Below are 13950 nucleotides of genomic sequence, written 5' to 3' on the forward strand. Positions count from 1 at the left end.
GCTTTCTTCTCGCTGTTGTTTGCCTGAAATATGTTTTCCATCTCTTGACTTTTAGTGTGTACATGTCTTTGTGTTTGAGGTGAGTTTCTTGTAAGCAGCATATAGATGGTTCTTGCTTTTTTATCCATTCTATTACTCTTAGTCTTTTGATTGGTGCATTCAGTCCATTCACATTTAGGGTGACTATTGAAAGATATGTACTTATTGCCATTGCAGGCTTTAAATTCGTGGTTACCAAAGGTTCAAAGTTAGCCTCTTTAGTGTCTTACTGCCTAACTTAGCTCGCTTATTGAGCTGTTATATACACTGTCTGGAGATTCTTTTCTTCTCTCCCTTCTTATTCCTCCTCCTCCATTCTTCATATGTTGGGTGTTTTGTTCTGTACTCTTTCTAGGAGTGCTCCCATCTAGATCAGTCCCTGTAAGATGTCCTGTAGAGGTGGTTTGTGGAAAGCAAATTCCCTCAGCTTTTGCTTGTCTGGGAATTGCTTAATCCCGCCATCATATTTAAATGATAGTCATGCTGGATTCAATATCCTAGGTTCAAGGCCCTTCTGTTTCATTGCATTAAATATATCGTGCCATTCTCTTTTGGCCTGTAGGGTTTCTGTTGTGAAGTCTGTTGTTAGCCTGATTTGTATTCCATTATAGGTGAACTTTTTCTCTATAGCTGCCTTTAATACTCTTTCCTTGTCCTTGATCTTTGCCATTTTAATTATTATGTGTCTTGGTGTTGTCATCATTGGATCCTTTCTGTTGTGGGTTCTGTGTATTTCCGTGTTCTTTTCAATTATTTCCTCCCCCAGTTTGGGGAAGTTTTCAGCATTTATTTCTTCCAAGATACTTTCCCTCCCTTTTCCTCTCTCTTCTTCTGGTACCCCTATAATACAGATATTGTTCCTTTTGGATTGGTCTCACATTTCTCTTAATATTGTTTCTTTCCTAGAGTTCCTTTTATCTCTCTCTATGTGAGCTTCTATGCGTTCCTGTTCTCTGATTTCAATTCCATCAATGGCCTCTTGCATCCTATCCATTCTGCTTATAAACCCTTCCAGAGTTTGTTTCATTTCTGTGATCTCCTTTCTGGCATCTGTGATCTCCCTCCAGACTTCATCCCATTTCTCTTGCATATTTCTCTGCATCTCTGTCAGCATGTTTATGATTTTTATTTTGAATTCTTTTTCAGGAAGACTGGTTAGGTCTGTCTCCTTCTCTGGTGTTATCTCTGTGATCTTTGTCTGCCTGTAGCTTTGCCTTTTCATGGTGATAGGAATAGTTTGCAGAGCTGGGACGAGTGACGGCTTTAAGAACTTCCTTTCTTGTTGGTTTGTGGCCCTCCTCTCCTGGGCAAACAGTGTCCTCTAAGAAAATTGTGTTGGGTAGCTGGCGCAGACAGGGCTTCTGCTTTCTGCCCGGCTGCTATGGAGTTAATCTCCGCTGTTGCTGTGGGCGTGGCCTGGCTCGGGCAGCTACTCCAAAATGGTGGAGTCGCGTTGGAGCAGGAGCTGCTGGGAGGCTATTTATCTCCGTAAGGGGCCTGCCTGCTCCCTGCAGTCCAGGGGTTAGGGTGCCCAGAGATCCCCGGATTCCCTACCTCTGGATTAAGTGACCCGCCCTGCCCCTTTAAGACTTCCAGAAAGCACCCGCCAAAACAAAACTATGACCACACAAAAAATATATGTAAATAAAAATTAAAAAATAAAAATAAATAAATTAATAAAAAATGGCCGCTCGTTTTTCTTTATTCTCTGGCGCAAGCCTCAGGCATCTGCTCACCGGTCTTGCTGGCCTGTTTTCCTAGTATTGGGGTCCCTATCCCTTTAAGACTTCCAAAAAGCGCTCGCCAAAACAAAACAACAACACCAAAAAAAAACATTGGCGGCTCACTTTTCTTTTGTTCTCTGGCACCGGCCTCCTATACCCGCTCGCCGGTCTTGCTGCCCTGTTTCCCTAGAATTGCGTTCCCTGTCCCTTTACGTCTTCCAAAAAGCACTCACCTCAACAAAACAACAACAACAACAACAAGAAAAATAAAATGGCCACTCTCTTTTCTTATGTCCTCTGGCACCAGGCCTCTGGTACCTGCTCACCATTCTTGCTGCCCTGTTTCACTAGTATCCAGGTCCCTGTGCACACACTGTGTCTGCGCTCTGGCCAGATGGCTGGGTCTGGGTGTTCAGCAGTCCTGGGCTCCGTCTCCGTCCCGCTCTGCCTACTCTTCTCCTGCCAGGAGCTGACGGGAGAGGCGCGCAGGTCCCTCCGGGCCAGAGCTTGTATCTTATCCTCTTCACAAGGCACTGGGTTCTCTCAGGTGTGGATGTGGTCTGGATGTTGTCCTGTGTCCTCTGGTCTTTATTCTAGGAAGAGTTGTCTTTGTTATATTTTCATAGATATATGTGGTTTTGGGAGGAGATTTCCGCTGCTCTACTCACACTGCCATCTTGGCTCCGCCTCCTTGCAGAGACTGTAGATTCATAACCAGAACCTATTTCCAGCTGTATGGATTAAATAGGAGATAGTTGAAAATCATTATCAGGAATAATGGTAAAAACGCATTGTTGCTTAGTCCCTTCAAGTCTTCCCTCTGAGAGCTCTGATCTTGTTCAGTTCTTCAGTGTTTGTCCCTGGGCTGTCGGGACACTGCTTGGTATCCTAAGGCATCCAAGCCACCATTGTAGAAATGATCAGACTTACATCAGTCAGTAGGTCTCAATGTCAGTTCCACACTGGAATCATCTGGATGCTTTTAAAACTCCTCATGCTCAGGCCACACTCCAGTCCAACGAAATCAGGAACCTCTGGTGGTGAGACTCAGCCACCAGTATCAAGAAGTTTCCCAGATGATTCCAGTAAGAACCAAGGCTGAAACAAGCAAATGCATCTTCACACGTAACCTACATACCGAGATTTATGAAGGAGCAATATGTATGGAAAATATACAAGAGCTGCTGGGCAGGTGCAGACTTTAAACATATGAAAAGACAGTCGTTCATTTTCCCGAGATGCTTGGATCACCAGTGAAAATCCATCAAAGTACCCACAGAAATAATGGGATTCCATCACGCAGGAATTTTGAAACAACCCCAGTCCCATTTAAGATGTATCAATGGAAGCAATGTTCAGATTGTAAGCAAGATGAGGTGGAAACCACATGTTCTGCCAGAATGATGTGATGAGTGAGAAATAACTGGCAGGTGTAGGTTTTGGCTTTCTGCATTTTCCAATGCATGTTCCAAATTAATGGCATGAGGGCTGAGATTAGACTCTTTTGCTGAAGAGATTCCGCATAGCTGCTTTGATATCCATATTCCTCAGGCTGTAGATGAAGAGATTCAGCATCGGGGTGACCACAGTGTACACCACCGAGGCCACCGCATCATTCCTGGGAGAAAGTTAGAGAGCCGAACTGAGGTACACCCCAAGACCAGTGCCATAAAATTAGCACACGACTGACAGTTGAGAGCCACAGGTGGAGAAGGCTTTGTGCTTCCCACCTGCTGAGGGGACTCTCAGAACGGAGGAGACAATTTTGTAGTAAGAGAACAGGATCCCGGAGATAGGGAGATACCCAAAGATGGCACCAACAAGATACATGACTATGTTATTGGTGGAGGTGTGAGCACAGGCGAGTTTGAGGAGTTGAGAAGGGTCACAGAAGAAATTAGCAATTTCCACATCCTTGAAATAGGTGAGCTAGGAGATGATCGAATTGTGCATCTGAGAGACCAGAAGGCTGGTGAAAAATGATGCCAACACCAACAAGCCACAGAGGCGGGGGTTCATGATGGCCATGTAGTGCAGGGGGTGACAGATGGCCACCAGCCGGTCATAGGCCATCACGGCCAAGAGAAGACTGTCCAAACACCCAAAAAACATAAAAAAAGACATCTGCGTCTGGCAGCCTCTATAGGAGATCACTCCGCTGTGAGTGCCAATGTCCACTATCATTTTGGTGATTGTGGTGGAGGTGAAACCGAGGTCAGTGAAGGACAGTTTGCAGACGTAGAAGTACATGGGGGTGTGGAGGTGGGGGTCGGAGCCAATGGCCAGGATGATGATCAGGTTCCCAAGCACGGTGACCAGGTACATGGGCAGGAGCAGCCCGAAGAGGACAGGCTGCCATTCCCGATCATCTGACAGGCTCAGGAGGAGGAATTCTGAGACACGTGTTAGGTTTTGTGGTTCTGTGGAGCTTGGACACCTTTTGAAAAAGAAAAGAGTGTTGGAAAAACAGAAGCAGGTAAGTGGGTACCTGGGCCTGTGTCCATGGTTCGGGTGCCAGCAGTTCACAAGTGAATTGTCCACAGGAGGGGTCACATTCTCTGGTCCCTTCAGCACTATTGCTCAGTGTCTGAAATACAATTTTTCTAGCCCTGTTTCCTTACTGGTTTCTGAGCTTATTCACCCCTTTTATACACATTTACGTTAGAGAAACTGAGATATAGAATATCAGAAGAAAAGAGGACATTTAGGGATAAATGAGCAATCCATGAGAATACCATAAAAGTACAAGCCTGCTTTTTAAGGGAAACACATAGAATAAGAACAGTTCTTCCCCCTTAAGGAAAAAGAATCATTCCAGTTAAAGGATGTTTTAATGAAAGGAGCAGCCTTCTGTCATTCAAATACAGTGGAACTATATTATCTGCATTCTCAATTAAAGTAACATGTTTATAATCAGAAGGTGTTTATTCGCTGTACCAGTTACCCTCACGAGTTGTCATCAGTCTTAGTTTCCTGGCATAGACATAAACCAGTACCATTTCACTGTGCCTCTTGTCCTGAGGGGAACCCCTGAAATAAAGAGAAAAGCAGGAGAGAAGCAGTGTATGCAACCCGTAAGTACTATGTTCTGTTTCTGTGAACCAAGAAGGATTTATTCAATATTTAACTTTTTGTGATTGTTGTTGCCAGTGCTGTTCCAAAGATGATGTAAGCTCTGGGGAATCAGAAAGGAATGTGACTCAGTCATTTCCCTCCAAGTACTCAGTATCCAGTTGACCAGGGAAAAAAAGAAAATGTTTTGTCAGATGTCCATTGAAAATGAAGCCATCCATCCAAGCACCATATACTTTGGATGAATGCAATAAAGATAAGTGTATTCACTATTAAGAATAACAATCCCTATATTTTTTGCCTGTTGTAAGCATCCATCACATATTTAATCACATAGGTACTATTAATCATCTATTTAGTCCTTCCTCAATTGTATTAACTAGGAATCAACTGAGAAGACAGTGCGGAGACTTAGTGATAATAAGAACTTGCTTCGTGTAAGTAGTTAATAAGCATGGCAGATGGGACTTAAAATTACATAACAGAGATGCATGCAGTTAACTTCTTTACTGTGCTAAATTTAGAAAGATTAAACCAGAGGTTCAGAGCTGTTAACCAGTAACCCACGTATGGGCATCTTCCCATAGGTTCTGGTTTCCTGAGTGTGGAGGGACCTGGACACAATGACCTTCTGTTTCCCTTTGACATGGTGGAGGGCTAACTGACAGAACAGAGGAGGAAGTGGACAGCCTAGGCGAAATCCAGGAGCAGGTGCATGAGAGAGATATGCCCTAAATTCATGAGACAGCTCTTACTGTGATCCCGCCAGGCCATCTCAGTGATCTATCCTATACTATATGCAGCAAGTGCCACCTTCTCCACCCACAGAGGCCTGCCAGTGACCTCCAAAGACAAGAGCATGGTGGGCAGAGGACGTCTGTGTGGAGTAAGCAGAGAAGTGAAATGGCGGGTTTCATTGGCAAGCTATGGCCACTGGCTGTGCGCCCTGCATCTCCAGCCCAACTCTTTGACTCCAGCCCGGTTTCATCCCATTTTCTCTCATGATCAGGAACAGTTACACTGACAGTCTGTCGTCCCTTCATCCTCTCTGGAAGAATAATAACAGGGCACACATACCTTAGGGGTGACTACACAGATAACACAGAGCACTCCATTCACAGCCTGGCCCTTGGGAATCTACTCAAGAGCCACAGTGTCACATCCACGCTCACCTGGCCTTGTTCTCCTTTGTCATCAACCTCATGATCACACTGGGATCCTTAGGAGAGAGCTGAGAGGGACTGATTTCTCAGTGTGGTGAGAGAGATGCCTGTAAGGTAAGGGCTGGGAACAGTGTAGGAGTGAGGCAGGACACCGAATGCAAGATGATGCCCAGGAGCAGAACCGAGGACATACACGTCATGACTGTCTGCACTGAGGCTGCATACTGGCACCCTCCCATCTGGCCACTCCAGCTGCCTGCTTCTCCTGATGACACGTACATGCGTCCCCACACCCCTTGTAGCCAGTACCCCCAGGGGCACTCACTGGACAGAACTGCCTCTGTGCTGGGACATGAGAAAGGAGAGATGAACCAGTTCCCTTCTGGTGCCTGGGGGTTGCTGGAAGCTGGCGCTCTGTTCTCAGGACTGGCAGGGACCCCTTGATTCAGACAGTGACTCTGAGGAGAGAAGTCACACACGCAGACCTATCCTGGGACCAGCAACATGAAAGGTTATTTACAGCTGTGTGGGTTTTCAGGCTCAATGCTTGGAACACACAATTAGCCAAATGAGTCCATGTGTTCCCCATATCTGAGGATTTGTTAGTATTAATGGAACAGAGCCATAGGAAAAGTAGGTGTACTCCTTTTCTTTATTAAAATATTCTTGATATACAATGTATCACATTTGGTTCAGGTGGACAGCAGCACATTGACAATTATATGCATTACTAAGTGGTCACCATGAGCAGTGTAGCTACCGTCTGTAAACATACAAAGATATAACAATATTGTTGACTGTATTCCCTATGCTGTACTTTTTATCCCATGACTTTTTTATTTTATAACTGAAAGTTTATACTTTTTTATCCCCTTAACCTGTTTTGACTGTCCTCACACCAACTGCCCCCATGAAAATCACCAGATTGTTCTCTGTATTTATAGAATCCATTTCTGTTTTATTTGTTCATTTGTTCTAGTTTTTAGATTCCACAGATAAGTGAAATCATGGCATTTGTCTTTCAGTGTCTGAATTATTTCATGAAGCATAATACGCTCTAGGTTTACCTGTGTTATTGCAAATTGCAAGATTTCATTCATTCTCATGGTTGAGTAATATTCTATTGTGCACATGTAGTACTACATCTTCTTTAGCCTTTCATCTATCATTGGACACATATGTTGCTCCCATATTTTACCTATTGTAAGTGATGCTGTGACAAACATAAAAATGCATGTACCTTTTTGAATTGGTGATTTTTGTTTTTTTTTTATAAACTCCCAGAAGTAGAATTGACTGGGGCATATGGTATTTCTATTTTTAGTTTTTTGAGAAATATCCAAACTCTTTCATAGTGGCTGAACCAAGTTATGTACTCCTCTTTCTGGTTGTGTTGCCTGGGGATTCAGCCATGTTCATGTTCCCTAGGAACTCAGCAAGACCGAGAAATGGCAGTGGAACATTCCTGGCATAAAGGCATTTATTATTCAGCTTTATCCTCCTGGCAATAGATTGATAATCTTCATCCAACAGTGTGCAGGTCTGCAATGCTTCTCCACCTCTGTATCTTCCCAGGGCACTGGGCAGACCTCTTTCTATGGTGACTCAGTCAGTATGACTTATTGCCTACAGATGTGGAAGCAGTAGCCAAGCAGTAGGTCAAGTATATCACAAGTAGTTTAGGTTCAAGTGAGGACTGGCCATAGGAACTTTAATTTCCCCTACACTGACTTTTAAGTTTCATACGTCTTAATAAAAACTTAAGACCTATTAGTTAACATACATTAACATCTGAGTTTATCATCATCAAATGCATTCAAAGGAACAAGTAATTTAAGGGGAATTTGGTCTTAATGTAGAGTATCAAGAATCTAATAGTAGTGATCACGGGAAGATGGAAGCATGAGTATTTCAGAGGAAATCTCCTCCCCAAAACATATATATTTATGAAAATACAATAAGAAGAACTATTCCTAAAAGAGACACCAGTGGATGCAGTGCAACTGCCAGGATACATCTACATCTGTGAGAACTCAACATCACATGAAGGGGGTAAGATACAAGCTGCGGCCAGGTGGGACCCGAACGCTCCCCCACCCTAATACCCGATGGGAAGAAAGGAGTCTGAATGGGGAAAGCCCAGGACTGCTAAACAACCAGTTCTAGGATTCCGCACCCTGAACGCAGACACAAGGTGCACAGAGTGCTGAATATTAGAGAAACGGAAAAACAAAACCTGTGGGCAGGTCCCTGCAACCAGCGACCCTGAGACAAAAGAAAAGCAAGTGCTTTCTGCAAGTCTTAAACAGACTGGGACCCCATAACTGGATGAAGTTGTCCCAGCACACTTAGCCAGCAGCTGGTAATAATGTGGAAACATAGGCACCCTAAACCCCGGGGAGGCAGTACAACTCTGAAGCACCTCATGGCACTAAGCAGCCTGCTAGTCATTCCTCCAACTGGCACGGAGCCTGAAACACCAGCCTAGTAGCGGAATAGTGGCAGCGCACGCCCGGGGTGGAGTAACCGTAAGGGACCGGAGCAGATCTATGCACCAACAGCGCCAGACAGGACCAGGAGAGGCTTGTGTGAGCCCGCAGCAGCACGAGCGAACAGCCCAGGCACAGCTCGCATGCACTGGTGGCAGTGAAGCCATAGGAGCCCAGTAGAGGCCTGTGTGGAAGAGCCCCGCGTGCCCCTGCAGTGGAGCCAGAGGGAGCAGGCACACACACAGCAGCCGAACGAAATCCCAGCCCAACGCACAGCCACCTGGGACAGACCCAATGGCCGCTGCTGTTACACAGCTTCCTGGCAGGGGTGCTTCTAGCATGGAGGAGCGCACCTGGCATGCCTGTCACTCCCCGCAGGGCTCCGTGCTGCTCTTATGGAGACCATGCACAAAGCAGCTTAGTGGACTAACCTGGTGGCCGCTGCAGGAATGTGGGTTACTGTCACAGGCAGCGGAGAAGGGAAAGGCATCCAGCAAGCAGGAAAGGACTATCTTCTCCCAGCTGACACACCTGCAACCTGCCTACAGCCACTGCTATCACCATGAAAAGGCAAAAAATTTAGTATAGTCCAAGATAGTTCAAACAACACCTGAGAAAAGATGTACAGAGGCAGACCTAACCTGTCTCCCTAAAAAAGAATTCAAAATAAAATCATAAAGATGCTGACAGAGCTACAGAGATATATGCAAGAGCTAACAGATGAAGTCTGGAGGGAGATTACAGACGTCCAGAGGAATATTACAGAAGTGAAACAAACTCTATAAGGATTTATAAGCAGAAAGGATCAGATGCAAGAGGCCATTGATGGAATAGAAACTAGAGAACAGAAACACATAGAAGCTGATATAGAGAGATAAAAGGATCTCCAGGAATGAAACAATATTAAGAGAACTATGGGACCAATCCAAAAGGAACAATATCTGCATTATAGGGGTACCAGGGAAAGAAGAGAGCAAAAAAGGGTAGAAAGTGTCTTTGAAGAAATAATTGCTGATAACCTCCCCAAACTGGGGAGGAAATAGTTGCTCACACTACAGAGGCACACAGAACTCCTGAGAGACGGGACCAAAGAGGACAACACTAAGACACATAATAAGTAAAATGGCAAAGATCAAGGACAAGGACAGAATTTTAAAGGCACCCAGAGAGAGGAAAAAGGTCACCTACAAAGGAAAACCCATCAGGCTATCATCAAACTTCTCAACAGAAACCTTACAGGACAGAAGAGAATGGCATGATATATTTAATGCAATGAAACAGAAGGGTCTTGAACCAAGAACACTGTATCCGGCACGATTATCATTTAAATATGAAGAAGGGATTAAACAATTCCCAGACAAGAAAAAGTTGAGGGAATTTGCCTCCCACAAACCACCTCTACAGGGTATCTTATAAGGGCTGCTCTAGATGGAAGCACTCCGAAAAAGAGCACAGAAAAAAACAACCAAAATATGGAGAAGGGAGGAGAAGTAAAAGGAAGGGAAAAAAATAATCATCAGACTGTGTTTATAACAGCTCAATAAGTGAGTTAAGTCAGACAGTAAGGTAGTAAATAAGCTAAACTTGAAAATTTAGTAACCACAAATCTAAAGCCTGCAATGGCAGTAAGTACATATCTTTCAATAATCACACTAAATGTAAATGAAGTGAATGCACCAATCAAAAGTCACAGAGTAATGGAAAGGATAAAAAAGCAAGACCCATCCATATGCTGCTTACAAGAGACTCACCTCAAACCATGGATCAACGAACAAATTAAAATGGAGATCCAGCAATATATGGAAACAAGTGACAACAACAACACAAAGTCCCAATTTCTGTGGGATGCAGCAAAAACAGTCTTAAGAGGAAAGTATATAGCAATCCAGGCATATTTAAAGAAGGTAGAAAAATGCCAAATGAATAGTCTACTGTCACAATTATAGAAATTGGAAAAAGAAGAACAAATGAGGCCTAAGGTCAGCAGACAGAGGAGCATAATAAAGATCAGAGAAGAAGTAAATAAAATTTAGAAGAATAAAACAGTAGGAAAAAATCAATGAAACCAAGAGCTGATTCTTCAAGAAAATAAACAAAACAGATAAGCCTCTAGCCAGACTTATTAAGAGAAAAAGAGAGTCAACACACATCAACAGAATCAGAAACGAGAAAGGAAAAATCACGACAGAACCCACAGAAATACAAAGAATTATTAGAGAATACTATGAAAACCTATATGCTAACAAGCTGGGAAACCTCGGAGAAATGGACAACTTCCTAGAAAAGTACAACCTACCAAGACTGACCCAGAGAGAAACAGAAAATCTAAACAGACCAATTACCAGCAATGAAATTGAATCGGTAATCAAAAAACTACCATAGAACAAAACCCCCAGGCCAGATAGATTAACCTCAGAAATTTATCAAACACACAGAGAAGACATAACACCCATTCTCCTTAAAGTTTTCCAAAAAATAGAAGAGGAGGGAATACTCCCAAACTCATTCTATGAAGCCAACATCACCTTAATACCAAAACCATGCTAAGACCCCACCAGAAAAGAAAACTACAAACCAATATCCCTGATGAACGTAAATGCAAAAATACCCAATAAAATACTAGCAAACCGAATTCAATACTACATCAAGAGGATCATACACCATGACCAAGTGGGATTCATCCCTGGGATGCAAGGATGGTACAGCATTAGAAAATCCATCAACATCATCAACCACATCAATAAAAAGAAGGACAAAAACCACATGATCTTCTCCATAGATGCTGAAAAAGCATTCAACAAAATTCAACATCCATTCATGATAAAAACTCTCAACAAAATGGGAATAGAGGGCAACTTCCTCAACATAATAAAGGCCATATATGATAAACCCACAGCTAACGTCATACTGAACAGCAAGAGGCTGAAAGCTTTTCCTCTGAGATCGGGAACAAGACAGGGATGCCCACTCTCCCCACTGTTATACAATGTAGTACTGGAGGTGAAGCCATGGCTTCCAGATTGGTAAAGAAGAAGTCAAACTGTCACTATTTGGAGATGACATGATATTGTACATAAAAAACCCTAAAGACTCCACTTCAAAACTACTAGAACTAATATCAGAATTCAGCAAAATTGCAGGATACAAAATTAACACTCAGAAATCTGTGGCTTTCCTATACAATAACAATGAACCAATAGAAAGAGAAATCAGGAAAACAATTGCATTCACAATAGCATCAAAAAGAATAAAATACCTAGGAATAAACCTAACCAAGGAATGGAAAGACCTATACCATGAAAACTACAAGACACTCTTAAGAGAAATTGAAGCAGTCACTAACAAATGGGAACTCATCCCATGCTCTTGGGTAGGAAGCATTAATATCATCGAAATGGCAATCCTGCCCAAAGCAATATACAGATTCGATGCAATCCCTATCAAATTACCAACAGCACTCTTCAATGAACTGGAACAAATAGTTCAAAAATTCATATGGAACCGCCAAAGACCCAGAATAGCCAAAGCAATCCTGAGAAGGAAGAATAAAGTGAGGGGGGGAATCTCGCTCCCCAACTTCACGCTCTACTACAAAGCCACAGTAATCAAGATAATTTGGTACTGGCACAAGAAAAAAGCCACAGTCCAGTGAAACAGAATAGAGACTTTCTTCTTTGAAGAACTTTCTGTTCTTCAAAGGGGTATGTCGGGGGACTTGGTGAAGGGGGGAGCCTAGTAAACATAATGTTCTTCATGTAATTGTAGATTAATGATGCCAAAATAAATAAATAAATAAATAATGAAGTAGAAGCCAAAAAAAAAAAAGAATCAAATAGTATTTCCCTTTTCTGCTTCATAGTTTTGTATCTAAGGACAACTTTTTACCATGGAAATAATGATTAACATAAGATATACTATTTTAACAAGACTTGGTAATAAATTATCATTGAGTGTAGGCATAATGCTGTACTTCTGATCTCTAGAGTTTATTCACCTCCCTTGACTGAAACTTTATACTATTTGATTGGTAACTCTCCAACTCCTCTTCTGCCAGCCCATGGCAGCCACCATTCCACCCTACGATTCTATGAATTTGACTATTTTAGGTACATCATATATGTGGAATCATGCAGTATTAGTCTCTCTGGGATTGGCTTATTTCATTGAGCACAATGTCTTCAGGGTTTACCCATGTTGTTGCAAATGCAGAATAACCTTTTTTGAATCAGGACAAATTATAATATGTAATCACAGTTGATTTATTCGTCTGTCAATGGACATGTAGAGTATAGGCAGTTCCCAGTTCTTTGCTATTCTGGCTATTACTGCAATGAACACAGGAATGCAACTATCACTTAGATATCCTGATATTGATTCTCTTGTGTATATACCAAGAAGTGGGATGCTGGATTCTGTGGAGCTCTATTTTTAATTTTCTAAGGAAGCTTCATACTGTTTTGCATAGTGACTACCACATTTTAAAAAATTTACACTTACAAAGACCTGAATGTAAGTCATGAAATGATAAAACTCTTAGAAGAAAATATAGGCAAAAATCTCTTTAATATAAACATGGGCAAATTTTTCCTAAATGCACCTCTTCAGGCAAGGGGAACAAAATAAAAAATGAACAACTGGGGCTACATCATGCTGAAAAGCTCCTGTACAGCCAAGGACACCATCAGCAGAACAAAAAGCCATCCTAGAGTATTGGAGAATATATTTGCAAATGACTTATCTGATAAGGGGTTAACATCCAAAATATATAAAGAACTCATATGCCTCTACACCCAAAAAGCAAATAAACCTATTAAAACAAGGCTAAACATTGATTCCACACATATGATGTGGCAGAAGATACGAACAATTCTTCAAAGAAGAAATTAATATGGGTGACAAGCACATAAAAAGATGCTCCACATCACTAATTATCAGGGAACTGCAAATTAAAACCGCAATGAGATGGCCAACATAGAAAAGAACAGGAACAACAAATGTTGGTGAGGATGTGGAGAAAGGGGAACCCTCCTGCACTGCTGGTGGGAATGTAAATTAGTTCAACCATTGTGGAAAACTATAGGAGGTTCCTTAAAATGCTTAAAATACAAATACCATTTGACCCAGGAATTCCACTCTTAGGAATTTTCCCTAAGAATGCAGGAGCCAGTCTCAAAAAGACATATGTACAACTATGTTTATCACAGCACTATTTATAATAGCCAAGAAATGGAATCAACCTAAGTGTCCATCAGTAGATGACTGGATAAAGAAGATGTGGTACATATACACAATGGAATATTACTCAGCTGTGAGAAGAAAACAAATCCTACCATTGGCAACATGGATGTAGCTAGAGAGTATTATGCTCAGTGAAATAAACCAGGTGGAGAAAGACATGTACTAAATGATCTCACTCATCTGTGGAGCATAAGAACAAAGCAAAAACTGAATGAACAAAACAGC

General features: G+C 42.3%; 1 pseudogene; it reads right to left on the minus strand.

Moving 5' to 3' along the window:
• Positions 1-3257: 3257 nt before the first annotated feature.
• On the minus strand, positions 3258-6352 carry LOC130679915 (olfactory receptor 18-like; annotated as a pseudogene).
• Positions 6353-13950: the final 7598 nt, after the last annotated feature.

The sequence above is a fragment of the Manis pentadactyla genome, chromosome 12, assembly GCF_030020395.1.
Source record: "Manis pentadactyla isolate mManPen7 chromosome 12, mManPen7.hap1, whole genome shotgun sequence".
Lineage (NCBI taxonomy): Eukaryota > Metazoa > Chordata > Mammalia > Pholidota > Manidae > Manis > Manis pentadactyla.